Here is an 18,975-nt window from a genome sequence, read left to right on the forward strand (position 1 = left end):
AAGCCCACGGGGATTAAAGCCTGTGGTTTTCTTTTTTTTTTTACCTTTTCTTTTTTTTTTCTATTAAGAGTCTCCATCCAATGGTCAAAGCTTATCTCATTGGGCAGAGTATCAATGAATGGCATCTGTCTAGGATTTTCCTTTCTACCTGGGTAAAGCCAATAAATACATCCAATTTAAACTTGTAAAAGCTAGCGAATTTGCTAATATCTTTTTAGAGTGGCCTTCAGTTGACTCTTTTGGAATAGATTAATACTTCTACTACAATGCAAAGATAATCTTATTCAATAGGTCCTCTTTTTACATATATTTGTTCATTGATGTAGAATTGTTGTGATTGTTTTAGAATTTGTTTTTTGTCTAGGAGGTGTTATCTGTTCCTTTCCTCAATTGATAATAAATGTATAGCGGTCAAGAATAGATGCATACTCAGGAGCCATCGTGTTTTAACTCATGGCTCTGCCAATTTACTAGTTGCATGACATTCTGCAAGTTACTTAAACCCCTAACTCCCTCATCTACAAATTGAGAATAATAATTGTAACTACTTCAAAGAGTCTATGTGAGGATTAACTGAACTCAAAAAATACCTGGAAAGTAATAAGCTCTCAGTAAGTGTTATTTATCATTATAAATAGGAAACACATTAGTATTTTCCTAAACCACTGAGAGGAAGACAAGAGTCAATTGGAGTTGAATGTCCTCAAGTCACTTTTTTTTTTTTTACCATTAATATATACATTTTTCTTTTCTACTTTTTCTACATATGACAGTTTGTGAAAGGCTCAAATATTTCACTAACTTTACATATGCTATCATTTCTGAATGCTTTCCCGCCTCCCTCTCCCTTGGGAAAACTATGATAGAGTGGATAGAAGGACACTATTCCTAGGGAAAGTCACAATTGTCTTGGCTTAGTGACCACATTCTAGGCTCCCTGGCAATTAGAAATCTTGGAGTGGCCCACTTTGATCTTTGGAGAAAGTAAGTGGCGTAGATTTCAAAAGTCATGGTTGCAAGTGACAGAAACTCAACTCAAAATAGCTTAGGAAAAAAGGGGACAATTAGATAATGTAACTGAAAACTCTAGTGGTCTATTCACTTAGGTCATGGCTGATCCAGATGCTCAAATGATGTCAGAAATATCTCCTTTTAATTCTTGGCTCTGTTTTCCTTCCTGTTTCCTTTGATCTAAGCTAGATTTTTTCCCCTAGTAGTGATGAGATGGCTACCAGGAGTGCTAGGCTTATATCTTAGGGAAGAAGGTCCATTTTTCATAGGATCTGTCAAAAGTGCCAGGTTACCATTGTGTCTCAATTTCTTGGTTTTAGTCAGCTCCCTGGGCCTGAACTATTTACTGTGACCAGAAAGGCAGAATGTTTTGATTGGCCAGCCTGTGTTGGGGACAACCCAAAAGAGGAGGAGAATGCCAACACTGCCCTCCTTTCTTTCTTCAAGATGCCTCTTATCTAAGAAAATGCCCACCCATAAAAACTTCCTCCTAAGAGAAGCCCCAGGAATACGGTGTGCCAGAAGCTCTACCAAGTAAGATCTTGAAGTCCTCATCAGCCAGCTGATAGCTGATAAGCCCAATATGGTGTAATAAACCTCAATCTATGGATTAATAACATAAAGAGCATGAATAGCCAACTGTATAGAGAATGACGATCATATTTACTGCACCCTCTCATGCATTTTGGTGTTCATTTAGGAACCCGAGGCTAGAAACATTATCTAAAAGCATAAACAGTAGAATCAAAAGTGTATTGCGTAGAGCATAGAAACTGACTATAAAATATAAAGACATTGTGACTGTATGAGATGACTCTTTGTACACAAGAATTTTTAACCTTTCTTAAGCCTGGGTTCTGTTGGACAAAGTGCAAAGAGAAAAAAAATTCTCACATTGATGAAGTTTAGGCAAAAGACCACAGATCTAGTAAATATCCCATGTGTTAGAATATTGGGACTCCCTCAGGGGAAGGCTGATTGAGAAAATAAAATATGTGTCACTGCAGATAATGCCGAGATAGGAGGGGGCGAGATAGATTCCAGTATAAACAATGTTATTGAATTCGTCCATCCTGCCTTATGGGAGGGGAAGTATTTTCTGAGGCAGTAAGCACAGAGCTGTCATATGAAAGTCTTAACTCTTCAGTTACTTCAGAGGTTAAGCAGAAATTAGTCAACCTTATAGAAAATACTAACTAAATGGTGCCAAAAAAGGAAAGGAAAAATAGAAAAGTGTGTGCTACATTTTATCCATAGAATTCATAAAAAGAATCAAGTTTTATTAATCCTAATTAGGAAACGCATTTTGTTTTCTATATGTTACATTGTCAAGATGATAAATTTTCTCTAGTTTCAACAGATTACATATCATCACAATTAGTTTACTCAGAAGTACTTGTAAACAAAGGGTCACCAGCAGATGAGTTTTATCATTTGCAATATTTTAAAGAAAGTATTGAGTAAAACCACAAGAAACTGATCAATGATAGAGGATTTTAAATATACGCAATTTTTTTCCAGACTCCATTATAGCCCATTTTAAAAAATACAAATTTAGCTCTGTTTTTCTTTTTCTTGAAGTTGAACTAAAGATTGGGCTTTAGCAATCCCTATAGTTGTCTTTTAGTTCCATTCACTCTTTCTTCTCAGGAACGATTGAACTCAAGCTGTGTTTCTCAAGGAGCGAAGCACTTTTTTCTAGATTATTCTACTACTTATTCCTACCTTCAGCTAAAAGATGTCCAGAGAAATCTAGAAGAATATGAAATGCTCAAAGCATAAAATTCACAGTACAGTAAATCTGAATCTGCATTTTAAAAAATTCATTTACCCATTTTTATTAAATAATCTTTATAAACATACAATTTTAGGTTTATTTATTCTTTTAAGAAGCATTTTTGGAGTAGCTAGTCCTTATACTGTGTGCTACACCTTCAATGCTGAGCAGAACCGACATAGCCCGTGCATCCTGCAGACTACATTGAAGTGGGACTATTGAAGAGACCATTCCAGGAATGTGCAAGCTATGGCTTCAACATATGAAAAAAAGGAGGGGTAAATCAATGCAACATAATATGAATTAGATTCACAATTTAATAACGTCATGACCAGAATTCTTATAGGAAGGAGGTTCAAGGAAATTAGCATATGGATGTATGAAGAAGGTTTACAAAAATATGTTAGGTAGGGTGAGCCATTTGATAGAAAAAAGAAGTTTTGGTTATAGCATAGGTTTTATGTCAGAAATTAGTGCAATGCTAAGTAGGCTAGTGGCCAAAAGCACCAACTTTGACACGGGTCAGTAAGTGTTAAGGATTAGGTTGGCACAAAAGTACTTGTGATTTTCACCATTAAAAGGAGTGGTAGAAGCCACAATTACTGTTGCATCAGCCTAATGTTAGTAGCAGTAGAAATAGGAGGAGAAAAGAGATGTTGAACAATATCCACAGAACCATATCAGAGAGCAATATGGATGAAAATAAATTTGTATATGATTCTATAGTTCTGCGGTCTCCAAAATTGAGTGTGAAATAATTCATTGGCATGTTTAGGATGAGATTACTAGAACATCTCTTTATATATAAAAATAAGGAAAACATTAAACATTTTCCAATATTTGATACCAATTGATAATAGCACATATGTGTAAATGATAAAAGAATGAATGAATAAATAAATATACTGATGTTACATACTCTCTAATTTTTTATAAAGTGTACAATTTTAAACAATGAAAACTATTGTCTCTATTAATAGCATAGGAGAGTGGGGATAGGGCTGAAATCTTTTTTCTGTAATTTCATAAATTGAACCTAGGTAGTAATTCTGAGATTATATGCATTACTTGATTAGGCTTCTTTTTTTTTTTTGTAATTAAATGTCACACAAGGCCGGACACAATTTTACCCAGCACACAAAGATTAATTATGCTCACAGTCTGTTATTAGCATGGCTTCACATCTTCAGTAATTTAAATTTACTAACTTAGAAGATGTACAATGTCTTTTAAGAAAATGAAAGAGAAATATATATAGCACTGATACAGAAATTCATAGTATGCTTTTAAGACGCTGTTCCCTAATTGAAATAATTATGAGACAGATCCAAAGATGCAGCTATATCTTCATTTATCAACCATCATTAGTACTTGCATTTTCTCAAAGATAACTTACTTCTGCTTTTTAGAAAGACATCAAAACACACAGAAAGGACAATATATTAAAGTATCAAAGTCCATGAAACCACTCTCCAGAATTAACTCTTGTTAATATTGTTACATTTGATTTGTCTGTCTTAAAAGAACCAAAGCATTGGAAATAGAAAGAAAATCCATCTATCTCTCATCCCAGTCACATTCCTATTGCCTTCCTCCATCTACCCAGAGTCACCAGCTACCGTGAATTTAGTTTATACCTCTCCATCCCACTTTTATATAAAAATGTGTACACATAGGACATAGTGTTTTTTGGATTTAAAAAATATATATGTAATTGTACTGTAGCATACATAGCCTATAACTTTCTTTGTTCATTCCGTATTATGTTTTTAATATTTACTAACAGACATTTAAAGAGATCTGGACCAAAAGTCTAGCACATGAAAATATTTAGATTGTTCTCTGTTGATGGAATTAGATCACTTACAACTCTCACTACTAAAAATAATTCAGCAATGAAAAACTTCCTGTACAACTCCAGGTAAGGTTTTTCCAGGTAGTTTATAGGTATAATTTCTAGATTGAGAGTATACATAACTCTAAATTTTGCTAGTCACAGTTTCTTCTAAACTGTTCCCACAGTGGTTAAGCCAATTTATATTTCCAGCAGCAGTGATGGGAATTCCAATTTCCCTGGATTTTCATCAATACTTGATATCATTTTTTAAACTAATTTTATCAGTAAAATAGTTCTCATTTTTACAGCATATTTGAATATTAATGAAGTTGAGCATCTTCTCAAATATTTATTAGCCATTTCTTTATTTTTACTTTTCTGAATTATCTATTCCTTTGGCTATATTTTATTGAAAGATTGCTTTTGTGAAGTTTAAAACCATACATCAATGATCTCTAGATGTATATTTTAATATACATCAAAGATCTCTAGATATATAGTTTTTAGCAAAGCAATTTGATACATGAATAATAAGATTATTATATAAATAATAATATATGATGTATGATATATACACCAAGTATCTTGGTGTGTCTATACATATGTATGCTTAAGTAATGAACCTGTATGCATATGTATATATAAACATGTATGTGTGTATGTATATATATATAAATACATATATATATACCTGTGTATATACATGCATATTGGTGTGTATATATATATACATATTCATGCATATGTAGACATAAACATGCCTATGTATATATAAACACACAAGTACAACATACACATGTGTATATACATAAACACTCCAACTCTTGCAGTATGACTCTTTTAACTTTGCTTTTGGCTTTACTTCTTTTTTTTTTCCCCCATTTATTTTATTGCATTTTAGGTTTTGGGGTACATGTGAAGAACATGCAAAATTGTTGCATAGGAACACACGTGGCAGTGTGATTTGCTGCCTTCCTCCCCATCACCTACATCTGGCATCTCTCCCCTTGCTATCTCTCCCCAACTCCCCACCCCCCACCGTCCCTCCCCTATTTCCCCCCAACAGACCCCAGTGTGTAGTGCCCCCCTCCCTGTGTCCATGTGTTCTCATTGTTCAACACCCGCCTATGAGTGAGAACATGTGGTGTTTGATCTTCTGCTCTAGCCACAAACTGTTTCTTCCTCTTTGTTCTTTTGCCATGGCTTAGTTAAGATAGGCAAGTTAGTTTTCATGTATCATTCATGATGGGTCTGATGAATTAGTCTCAGGGAGTGAGCTGTCAAATGAATACTTTCCATGGCTGATTTTACATTAGAACAAGTGTCCTAAGCCTTCTTTATGGCATATTCACCTTGAGACTACATCTTTTTTATGTGAACATTCCCTCAGGCATGACAGATAAGTTCAGGAGCTCCCTAAAGACAGCTCAGTTTAATGTCATATTTTTTTGCCTAACCCCTCTTTGTATATTCCTCAGGAGCACACCCTCATTAAGTTTCCCTTGGCTTAGGCAGAATTTGTTAATTTAAAATTAAGTCATGGTTGGAATTTCTTTTTTTAAAACAAATGCTGAAAATAGGTCCCCGATCTCTGCTAGATGGAAGGTTTCTGTTGAGAAGTCAGCTGGTAGCCCTATGGGGTTCCCTTTGTTCCCTTTGTTCCCTTTGTATATGATCTGACATTTTTCTTTAGCTACCTTTAAGACTTTTTTCTTTAGCTTTGACCTTGAACAGTCTGATGACTATATGCCTTGGTGCTGTTAATTTTATACAATATCTCACAGGTGTTTTCTTGATTTCTTATATATGAATATTTACCTCTCTAGCAAGATTAGGTAGATTTTCTTGAATTATTCCCTCAGGTATGTTTTCCAGGTTGTTTACTTTCCCTCTATCTCACTCAGGAATACCAGTAATTTGTAAATTTAGCTATATTATCTAACTCCATATTTCTCAAGGACTTTGTTCATTTTAAAAGTTTGTTTTTCTTTATTTTTCTCTGACTGGGTTAGCTCAAAAGATTGATTTTTAAGCTCTGAAGTTCTGTGAAGCATCTTTTTATATGCTCACTGGCCATATGTACATCTTCTTTGCTGACATGTCTATTCAGGTATTCTGCCTGTTTAAACAAAATTGTTTTTGAACAATTTTCCCTAGTTTTATTGTGATAAAATTGACAAATAAAAATTGTACATATTTAAGGCATAAGGCATATTTAAGGCATTCTGATATACGTACATACTGTGTGATTAACACAATAAAGCTAATTAACAGATTGATCTCCTCACCTAGTTAGTATTTCTTGTGTGTGGTAAGCACACTAAGATCTACTCTATTGGCAGATTTTAAATATATAATACATTATTATCAACTATAGTTGCCATACTATACATTTGATCTCCAGAACTTATTCATCTTATAACTGAAAGTGTGTACTCTTTGATCAAAATCCCCCTATTTTTCCCATACCCAGTCTCTGACAACCACTATTCTAAACTGTTTTCATGAGTTTGACTCTTTAGATTCAACATGTTGTTCTAGGATCTTTGGGGTGTCAGTTTGCTCCCTGGAAACCTCTGTGGCTGGTGGCACCTTTACCTGAGTTCTTGTCCTGCGTCCAGGAAGAATGAGGTATGCAGACAATTGAAGGCTGAAGAAGACAAAGAGGAGCTCCATTTAGTGTTAAAAAAGCTCAGAGGAGACCCGCAGTGGGTAGCTTCTCTCTGTAAACAGGTCATCCAGTTGAGTGTTCAGCTTGCAGCAGAGAGGAGGCCCTGGAGAGGATGGCTTCTCTCTGTAGGCAGGTTGTTCAGACATCTCTGCAGGTTTCTGAAGCACTCAGCAGAGAGTGTGGCTCCTCTATGCTGCTGGTTGTTCTGTCGTCTGCTGCTATCAGCAGAGATGAAAGTGTAGCTCCTCTCTGCAGCTGGTCCTCCCATACCATCAGTCATCTCCCTATTCCCTCTGTCCTCTGCCCTGCTCTGGCCGTCCTCCTCTGCTCTGGTTGTACCCTGGGCTTTCATGGACTTCTGAGGGGAGGAAGTGCCTGTGGATTTGTCCATTGGTGGCCATTGGTGGACTGGAAGAGAAACTATGAATCCCCACTCAAGTCTATGGGACTGGCAGCCCAGTCTCCGGCCTTTAGGCCTTCCCTGGCTTGAAGGTGAGGCCTTACTGGGGACCCACCCCACCATTAAGTATGATGCTAGCTAAAATTTCTTTTAGATGTTCTTTACACAGATGAGTAAGTCCTGGTGTATTCCTAGTTTACTGAGAATTTTTATCATGAATGATTTTTGGGTTTTTGTCAAAGGCTTTTTCTATATCTACTGATAAATTATGTATATTTCCTTCTTTAGCCTACCGATGTGATGTAACATGTGATTTTTTAAAGGTCAAATTGGCCTTGTATATCTGGTTTAAAATCCCATTGGTTTATGGTGTGCAATTCTTTTTTCTGTTTTCTTTTTTTTTTTTAGTAGTTACAGTTTTGAATGTAAATTGGCTTTAAAAAAATTTCAACTTTTATATTAAGTTCAATGTTACATATGCAGGGTGTGTACTTTTATTACACAGGTAAACATGTGCCATGATGGTTTGCTGCACAGATTATCTCATCACCCAGGTATTAAGCCTGGCATCCACTAGCTGTTCTTCCTGATTGACTTCCTCCTACCACTCCCTCCCCTCCAACAGGCCCCAGTGTGTGTGTGTTGTTCCCTCCACCTCCATGCCCTTGTGTTCTCATCATTTAGCTGCCACTTATGAGAAAATATGGTATTTGGTTTCTGTTCTTACATTAGTTTGCTAAGGATAATGGCCTACAGCTCCATCCATGTCCTCTGGACATGATCTCATTTCTTTTTATGGCTACATAGCATTCCTTTGTGTATATGTACCACATATTCTTTATCCAGTCTATCATTGATGGGCATTTAGGTTGCTTCCATGTTTTTCCTATTGTGAATAGTGCTACAATTAACATACAAATGCATTCATCTTTATAATAGAAAGATGTATATTCCTTTGGGTATATACCCAGTAATGGGATTGCTGGGTCTAATTGTATTTCTTCCTCTAGGTCTTTGAGGAATTGCCACACTGTCTTCCATAATGATTGAACTAATTTACACTCTCACCAATAGTGTAGAAGTATTCCATTTTTTCCACAATCTCTCCAGCATCTGTTATTTTTTGACTTTGTAGTAATAGCCACTTTGACTGGTGTTAGATGATATCTCACTGTGGTTTTGATTTGCATTTCTCTAATGATCAGTGATGAAATAAACTGGAGATGTATTAAGAGTTAACTGTAAAATCCAAAACTATAAAAACCCTAGAAGAAACCCCAGGCAGTACTATGCAGGACATAGGTATGGGCAAAGATTTCATGATGAAGACAACAAAAGCAAACATTGACAAATGGTATCTAATTATAGTAAAGAGCTTCTGCACAGTCAAAGAGACTAACAGAGCAAACAGACAACTTACAGAATGGGAGAAAGGTTTTGCATCTGTGCATCTGAGAAAGATCTAAAATCCAGCGTCTATAAGGAACTTAACAAATTTAGAAAAAAAAAAAAATCCATTAAAAGGTGGGCAAAGAACATGAACAGACACTTCTCAAAGAAGACATATATGCAGCCAATGAACATATAATTCTTTTTATACACTGCTGGATATGATTTCTAAGTATTTTTTCTGAGGGTTTTTGCATTTATGTTCATGACAAATATATTGGTCTAGTTTTCATGTAACGTCTCTGTCTGGTTATGGTATTAGGGTAATGTTGGAATCACTAAATGAGTTAGTAAGTATTCCCTCTAATTGTGTCTTCTGAAACACATGGTAGAAAATTGGCATAATTTCTTCCTTAAATGTTTGATAGAATCACCAATGAATTCATCCAGGTTTGATGCTTTCTGGTTTGGAAGTTTATTAATTGTTGATTCAATTTCTAATAGATACTGGGCTCTTCAAATTATCTGTTTCTTCTTTTGTGAGTTTTAGCAGACTGTGTATGTCAAGGAATTAATTTATTTCATCTGGGTTATCAGATCTAAGGGCATGAAGCTCTTTATAGTATTATTTTATTGTTTTTTTTTTCCATTTATTTATTTTATTGCATTTTAGGTTTTGGGATAGATTTCAAGAACATGCAAAATTGTTGCATAGGTACACACATGGCACTGTGATTTGCTGCCTTCCTCCCCTTCACCTACACCTGGCATCTCTCCCCTTGCTATCTCTCCCCAACTCCCCACTCCCCACCGTCCCTCCACTATTTCCCCCCAACTGACCCCAGTGTGTAGTGCTCCCCTCCCTGTGTCCATGTGTTCTCATTGTTCAACAACTGCCTATGAGTGAGAACATGCAGTGTTTGATCTTCTGCTCTTATGTCAGTTTGCTGAGAATGATGGTTTCCAGATTCATCCATGTCCCTACAAAGGACACAAACTCATCATTTTTGATGGCTGCATAATATTCCATGGTGTATATGTGCCACATTTTCCCTGTCCAGTCTATCATCGATGGGCATTTGGGTTGGTTCCAGTTCTTTGCTATTGTAAACAGTGCTGCAATGAACATTCGTGTGCACGTGTCCTTATAGTAGAAAGATTTGTAATCCTTTGGATATATACCCAGTAATGGGATTGCTGGGTTAAATGGAATTTCTATTTCTAGGTCCTTGAGGAATCACCACACTGTCTTCCACAATGGTTGAACTAATTTACACTCCCACCAACAGTGTAAAAGTGTTCCTATTTCTCCACATCCTCTCCAGCATCTGTTGTCTCTAGATTTTTTAATGATCACCATTCTAACTGGCGTGAGATGGTATCTCAATGTAGTTTTGATTTGCATTTCTCTGATGACCACTGATGATGAGCATTTTTTCATATGTTTGTTGGCCTCATGTATGTCTTCTTTTGTAAAGTATCTGTTCATATCCTTTGCCTACTTTTGAATGGGCTTGTTTGTTTTTTTTCTTGTAAATCTGTTTTAGTTCTTTGTAGATTCTGGATATCAACCTTTTGTCAGACGGGTAAACTGCAAAAATTTTTTCCCATTCTGTTGGTTGCCGATTCACTCTAATGACTGTTTCGTTTGCTGTGCAGAAGCTGTGGAGTTTGATTCAGTCCCATTTGTCTATTCTGATCTTTGACAAACCAGACAAAAACAAGCAATGGGGAAAGGATTCCCTGTTTAATAAATGGTGTTGGGAAAACTGGCTAGCCATGTGCAGAAAACAGAAACTGGACCCCTTCCTGACACCTTACACTAAAATTAACTCCAGATGGATTAAAGACTTAAACATAAGACCTAACGCCATAAAAACCCTAGAAGAAAATCTAGGCAAAACCATTCAGGACATAGGCGTAGGCAAGGACTTCATGACTAAAACACCAAAAGCATTGACAACATAAGCCAAAATATTTTATTGTTCTTATAATGTCCATGGGATCTGCAGTGCAGTGATGCCCGCTTTTTCTTTTCTGATACTAGTAATTTGTGTCATCTCTCTTTTCTTCTTAGTTTGCCTACCTAAAGACATATTTTTTATTGATCTGTTTAAAGAACCAGATTGTGGTTCTATTGAGTTCAGTATTGATTTCTTGTTTTCAATTTCACAGATTTCTGCTCTAATTTCTATTATTTCTTTTTCTGCTAACTTCGAATTTAATTTGCTTTTTTTTCCAGCTTCTTAATCTGGTAGCTTAGATAACTGATTTTATAACATTTGTCTTTTCTAATATATGTATTTAATGCTATAATTTTTTCTATGAGCACCACTTTTGCTGCATCTCACAGATTTTGATAAGTTGTATTTCAGTTTTGTTTAGCTTAAAATATTCTTTCTTATTTCTCTTGATATTTGTTCTTTTACCTTTGTATTATTTAGAAATATGTTGTTGAATATCTAAGTATCTTGGGATTTTTCAGCTCTCCTTCTGTTACTGGTTTCTAGTTTAATTCCACTGTGGCCTACTGGTATACACTGTATGATTTCTATTCTTTTAAATTTATTAAGACATGCTTTAGGGCCCAGAATATGATAGTTTAGGTATAGTTTAGGACCACATTTTGAATAACACTACTAGACAGTTCTCTTCATAGTGATTTACCAACTTCTCTTAGTCTATTTTCTGTTACTTACAATAGCATACCTGAAATGGGGTGATTTATTTTTAAAAATAAATTTATTTCTAACAGTTATGAAGGCTGAGAAGTCTAAGGTCAAGAGGCCACATTTGGTCAGAGCTTTCTTGCTGGTGGGGACTTTGCCAGGTCCTGAGGTAGTGCAGGATATCACCTGGCAACAGGGCTGGCTGTACTCACTTCAGGTCTGTCTTCCTCTTCCTATAAAGCTCCTGTCCCAGTCTGGTAATAACACATTAAGCTATTAACTCATTCATGAAAACAGAGCCCTCATGACCAATCACTTCTTAAAGGTCCTACCTCTGAATACTCCACATCAGGTATCAAATTTCAATAGTTTTGGAGATGATAAATATTCAAGCTATAGCAATACCACATAGGGTAACTTTCTAACATCATAATTCCCCAATAAGGCTCAATCATTTTTTTTCCACATGTACTATGTCCCTTTCTATATCTGGGTGATGAAGTATACCAACTGTCAAGATAACCACTGAAAAAAACCAATAAACAGTTATTTTTGTTAAGAGGGTATATTTTAAGCGTTCTTACCATAAAAAGAAAAAAAATTAAAGAAAAGTGAGCTATGTGAGCTAACAGGTATGTTCATTAGCTTGGTTTTGGGGTTAACTTCACAATGTATAATGTTTCAAAACATCCAGCTGTACACTTTAAGTACACACATATTGCGTCAATTATTTCTCAATAAAGCTGAAGAAAAAGAATTATATAAACATAATATTATCTTTATTACCTCCATATGTATTAAATTTCTGTCAGTGCTGTGACAAGCTCTGAAGTGCTTGAGGCAAAGCTTTCGTGCTGTTCTTTGTTAGAGATTTAATCTCAAAGACAATGCATGGGGACAAAGGGATTGAGGATAGGGAGAAAGGAGAACCAATGTGAGGTTGTATCATGAGGCTGGCTGCTCCTCTCAGTTAAGCAGGAGAGTTGGTGCAATCAGATTACCCTGGATAAAACTGGTTGTAGTACAGATGTTTGCTACATGGAGGCTGAGAGAGTAGGATCCTTTGACCTCAGGAGTTTGGGGGCTCTAGTATGCTATGCTAATTCCATATGGACCTTGGCATCAATGTGACGAAGCTCAAGGAACAGAGAATCCGGCCAAGAGTGGTGGCTCACTCCTGTAATTTTGGCTATTTGGGAGGCCGAGGTGGGTGTATCACTGGAGGCCAGAAGCTCAAGACCAGCCTGGGAAACATAATGAAACCCCCTTCCCTGCTAAAAAAAAAAAAAAAATTGAGCTGGGCCTGGTGATGCACCCCTGTTGTCCCAGTTACTTGGGAGGCTGAGGCAGGAGAAACTCTTGAAATTGGGAGGGAGAGGTTACAGTGAGCTGACATTGTGCCACTGCATTCCAGTCTAGGTGACAGAGCAAGACTTCATCTCATAACAACAACAACAAAAACGGAACAGAGAATCATCAAGTTGCCTAAGGTGGCATGACAGCCCCATCCTGGATTAGATATTCAACATCTACAAGTATTTACTAACTTTATTTGATATAATCAGGACACAGGGCGTATAAATTTTAAATGTTTTTAATTACAGGAAATTGAAAGGTCTAAAATAAAAAAGAATAATATACTCTTATATAGCTATCACTAATGTTCCCTGCCCAACACATGGCAATATTGTTTACATAATTAGTGTATCCTTTGATTATTTGTCATGAGTCAGAATTAGAATGTGACCAGGGACATAAAAACCTTGATCTAATAGGGGTAGATCAAGCAAACTCACCAATTTAGATGAACCCTAGAAAGTTTGGTATATTACCAACAAGTTTTTCATGATAACATTTACTTGTTGTTTTTTCATATTACTTAATTGTCATAGCCCTAGAGGAAGAATCTTTCTCTACAAGTCAGTTTTGGAGAAGTGCCTTAATTTAGCTACTTAGCTTGTTTACCAAGTGAAGTATATAAATGGAAACTAGATGGCTTCTTAAGGATATCTAGTCTATAAATCTCATATGATGGTGATTCATGTGTAAATAACACCCGATGTCTTTGATAAATTAGTGTTATGTACCCCAGCAATATTTAATTGAAGAGAATAAAACCTAATTCTAGATAAGTAAATTTATTGTCGAGGGTGCTCTGAATTTAATATCTGTGCTTTAGACCTGACCTGTGCAGTCTAGTTACTGAATAATTAAGAAGAATGCTATTCACCAGTCCAGATTCCAGGATTCCGGCTTTCAGTAACCATCTGCTAATGAAACCCCTGAGAATTCCCACAGTGCAGAGAAAACAAACGTTATACAATTATACTAGGCATTTCTCACTTCCTTTATAGTAATACACCATCCAATTAACAATCTGGTCGGCCTAGGGATTCATAAAACTTTTAATAGAAACTTTAGGCTTTCTGAAGCTAACTGCTGGAATTAAATATAAAAGGAAACAAGATCATTAGATGAAAATGATACTATAAATATTTAATTTATTGGCTTGGAATAGGTTACGAAGTTTCAGTACATGGCATCTGTTCATAGAATCAGGAAAGACCTCCAGAGGTCATTGAGTCCAGAGCTCGCCTCTGGGAAACTGCCCAGGATATCCTGATAAATAGCTGGATATTGTTTCCCAAAAATCAATAGGAAGGAGAAACCTCATTTTCCTTCCTCTTTCCACTAGAAAGACTCAAGATATGACCATCTAAAAGTCTCCCTTACTCACAATTGACTTGAAATCTCATAGAAAGTCTTTGTTCCTCCATTCCATAAGAAGACCAGTATCTCCTCCCTGGGGTTTCCTATCAATGTGCTTCGGAAAGATAGAAACTTTAAAATAAATGTTTTAGCCAAACACAAGAGCACATACCCTGCTCACAAACAGAGCAGGACATTACACAGTGATATAATTTGACAGGCAACATATCCTTGAACCTTTTCCTTTGAGGCCGTTTTATATTATCTGACATTTCACCAGATCATGCTAGTGATTAACTATCTTCAGTGTCAGCATGGATAAAAGTCTTCTTTACTTGGTAAAAGTCTTCTTTACTTCATAGATAGACTTTCAGAATAGCAAAGGTAAACAGCACCCACCAGCTCACCAAATTCATTCTCAATTTTGCAATGAAGAGACTGATGCAGAAAAATGTCTTCCTCTATTAATATTGCCTACATATCTTAGGACATGGATTTGTACATAGAAAATTCTCAACAGATGTTCAAATGAATGAATGATGAATGAACAAAAGACAAATGTACAAAAGATAAGCAAACTGACTTTGGATATCTTGCATGTTTGAGAACTGAATTGAATTGGCTTGATAATACATATTTTGTCGTGTTGGTGCTGCTTTAACCCTACTTATTTTTTTATCTGATTATAGGAGATTTGTTATTTTCATCCTCTGAATATTTAAAATGATATCTCATATATTACTGTGCTCATTACATATTTGCACATTCGAAAAGTTATGAGACCAGGGAAGCCTACTTTCTGATCTCCTTCCAATACTTTGCTTCTTTAGTTTCTGGCCTTCCTTTATACATCACTGTCAATGCAATCTCTTCATGAGACTCTAATGTGGAAAATATTAACAAGTGGAACTTTCTTTCAGTGTCAGTCTCTTCATTGGAAAATTGAGGATGAATTAGATAAATTGATGGGAAATGGTCAAAATATTATCAGAGAAGTATGTTTGGAAAGCATTTGGAACTTTCCTTGCCATTGAAAAGCAATCAGCAAAAATACAAGATAAGGAATTAATAAGCTGGAAAATAATCTGGCCAGCGATCTTATTTTATAATGTGTAGATGAGTGAAGCTTAAAAATAATAATATTGTATAGTAGTTTGGGGATCATATATTATATTTGGCACTAGAAAAGTGGAAGTATTCTACGGTGATTAGGATCTGTCTTAATATTACAATCAGCCAATTTAGAATACTATGAGTGTGGCAAAAAAATAATAATAATAAAACCAGTTTTAATAAAGTCAAGTCTTCCTGAACAAATGAGCATCATTTTGGTATTAAATTTGTTCAGTTCACACAATATCATGCTTTTTTTAACTTCTAAAGAATGATTTCAGAGTTGAATGGAGGCGTTAATTATCTTTATTGAAACATCATGTCCTAACTTGTTAATATTCCTAAAAGGTTATCCCTGAGATAAAGCGTTGCCTTTCTGTAGGAATGCTTCCTGCTGAGGACACAAAAGTGGCTACTGCAGAAGATATATTTGTTACACATCTATCTTGTTTTAGGAAATAGATGTTTTTACAGAACAAATCTGTCAAACAGATTGTATAAATCATGTATGTGAAAGTAATAGAGATTCTTGCTTCTATCATCTTTCTGTTACCTATCATCTGTGTATATATGAATCTATATGCCTATCATTTATGTTACTATGATCTCTATTTATCAATCAAGATCTATTTACCTATCTAAGATTCTTACCATGGGTTCCTCAAGAAAATATAAATGATTGCTGTTAAGTCTATATTTTGAGTAGACTGTTTAACACATTGAATTTCCTTAAGCAATGCACAGCAAAAAGGCTTTGTTCATGGGCTGAAAAGTCCTCCCTCATGTATAAGGGAAGTAGGTAGATGCCTTTGGTGGTGAGTCCCAGCAAACTGCTGATAAAACTAAGATGGCTTGTCATACAGATTTCCAAATTTCTAAGAAGGCAACAGAAAAAAATGACAGGTGGCCTAGTGCCACTTTATTGAAGCAATTATTACAAAGCAACTCATTCAACTCCAAAATGAGAAATAAATAAAACATGGTTGGATTTTGTCATAGCACAGAGCCTACATTCACTGCTAGAAAATAAAAATTTGAATATATGAATTTTACTTGCTAAAATGAAGGGAAATATTATACCAATTAAGAAGCACATTGGAATCCTTGGAAAAGGAAATACATACAATATACTTGACCTGCTATGTGATATTACTTTTTTCTTAGACAACATTTCTGTACCTTGTTTATGTCAAATTCAATCCAATCCATGGGGCTAGATATCATCCAAAGAAAACTCCTCAGAGAAAAGGCTAGGGTCACGTGAAGCAGATGGATGTTTTCTTTTTTCCTCAGCATTCAGGAATGCAATTTACATCTGTGAAGAGATGAGGCTGTCATCCAAGGGACCTAAAGCTGACCTCTTCTATTTGAAGAGATGCATAACATGAGGGCAGGGAGTGATGATTTCCCTTATGCTGTCACCTCTGTGAACTGGTTCTCTAATGATGGGTGTATTTAAAATGATTTTGCCAATGATACCCAAGGGCCTGGCCTCTGAGCAGATTTAACCAGCTGCCGGGAGCAAGCAAGTTTTAAGAACACACAATCTTCCTTTTCCCTGTGGGACCAGCCTGCCGTTCTGTCTGAACCCTGTCTACCCAAATGCTCTGATCTTTGCCACTGTCTCAAGAGCATTCTCTGAACACTATTGTGCTTTCCCGGGACTTGAACATCCCTGAGTGCCTGAATTTTCTTCTTTTAAAATGTTAAGACCTTGAAAAATTTATCTTGACAAATTTAAAACACAGGGAACAATGCCCCAAACTGAATTAATAATTGTTAAAATTTTGTCATGTTTGCTCTAGTCTTGTTTTTTAATCTAAGAAACATATCATTAATGATTTTAAAAAGTCTCTGTTGACTTCTACTTCTGATCTCATGCCCTCTTCCTAATATTGGGTAGAATCTTCCAGTAAATGCCTTATAATTCCAGTTTTTATAAATGTTATTAATGTTATATTCCTGGAAATTCAAGACAAATTGATTTTAAGTCACTTATAATCTCATTTATTGATATTCTTTATGTTGTATTCTTAATCTTTAATCATGTGCAGTGACCACTTTCTAAGGGCTCATCTTAGCCTCAGAACATTAAGCAATCCTTCTACAAGACTCCTTACTCAGTGATTAGTAACTCAATTTTTTAAATTATTATTTTTTATTATTTATTCATTTATTACTATACTTCAGGTTATAGGATACATGTGCAGAACATGCAGGTTTGTTACACAGGTATACATGTGCTACATCCATCATCCCATCATCTACATTAGGTATTTCTCCTAATGTTATCCCTCCGGTGTCCATGTATTCTCGTTGTTCAACACCCACTTATGAGAGAGAATATGAGGTGTTTGGTTTTCTGTTCTTGTGTTAGTTTGCTGAGAATGATGGTTTTCAGCTTCATCCATATCCCTGCAAAGGACAAGAATTCATCCTTTTAATGGCTGCATAGTATTCCATGGTGTATAAGTGCCACATTTTCTTTATCCAGTCTATCTTTGATGGGCATTTGAGTTGGTTCCAAGTCTTTGCTATTGTGAACAGTGCCACAATAAACATATGTGTACATGTGTCTTTATAGTTGAATATTTTACAATTCTTTGGGTATATACCTAGTAATTTAACTGCTTTTCATGAATGAGTTTCTTGTTGACAAGAAAGGCTATGTGTGATTTTATATATACATTTGAGACAGGGTCTGGCTCTGTCATCCAGGCTGGAGTGCAGTGGCGCAGTGTTATGATCATGGCTCACTGCAACCTCTGCCTGCTGGGCCGAGTCCATCTCAGCCACTCGAATAGCTGGGACTACAGGTGCATACTCAGCTAATTTTTGTCTTTTTAATAGAGACAAAATTTCACCATGTTATCCAGGCTGGTCTCGAACTCCTGTGCTCAAGTGACCCACCTGTCTCAGCCTTCCAAAGTGTTGGGATTACATGCATGAGTGCACCCGGCCAATAATATTATTAATAACATTAATAACAATAACCATTTGTTGAACATATACCTTTTTTAGACATTGTTATAGACACTTTACATCCATTATTTCATGAAAGTCTTACTAATTCTGGAGTCACTGGATTATGTCAGTTTTACTGTTGAAATATAAAACTTGAGGGCTGGGCATGATGGCTTACACCTGTAATCCCAGCACCCTGGGATGCCAAGGCAAGTGAATAACTTGAGGCCAGGGGTTCAAGACCAGCCTGGCCAACAAGATGAAACCCTGTTTCCAGTAAAAATACAAAAATTAGCTAGATGTAGTAATAGGCACCTGTAATCCCAGCCACATGCGAGGGTGAGGCAGGATAATTACTTAACCCCAGAAGGTGGAGGTTGCAGTGAGCCATGATCATGCCACTGCACTCTGGTCTTGGCAACAGAGCAATACTCC

The sequence above is a fragment of the Cebus imitator genome, unplaced genomic scaffold (genome assembly GCF_001604975.1).
Source record: "Cebus imitator isolate Cc_AM_T3 unplaced genomic scaffold, Cebus_imitator-1.0 Scaffold47, whole genome shotgun sequence".
Classification (NCBI taxonomy): Eukaryota; Metazoa; Chordata; class Mammalia; order Primates; family Cebidae; genus Cebus; species Cebus imitator.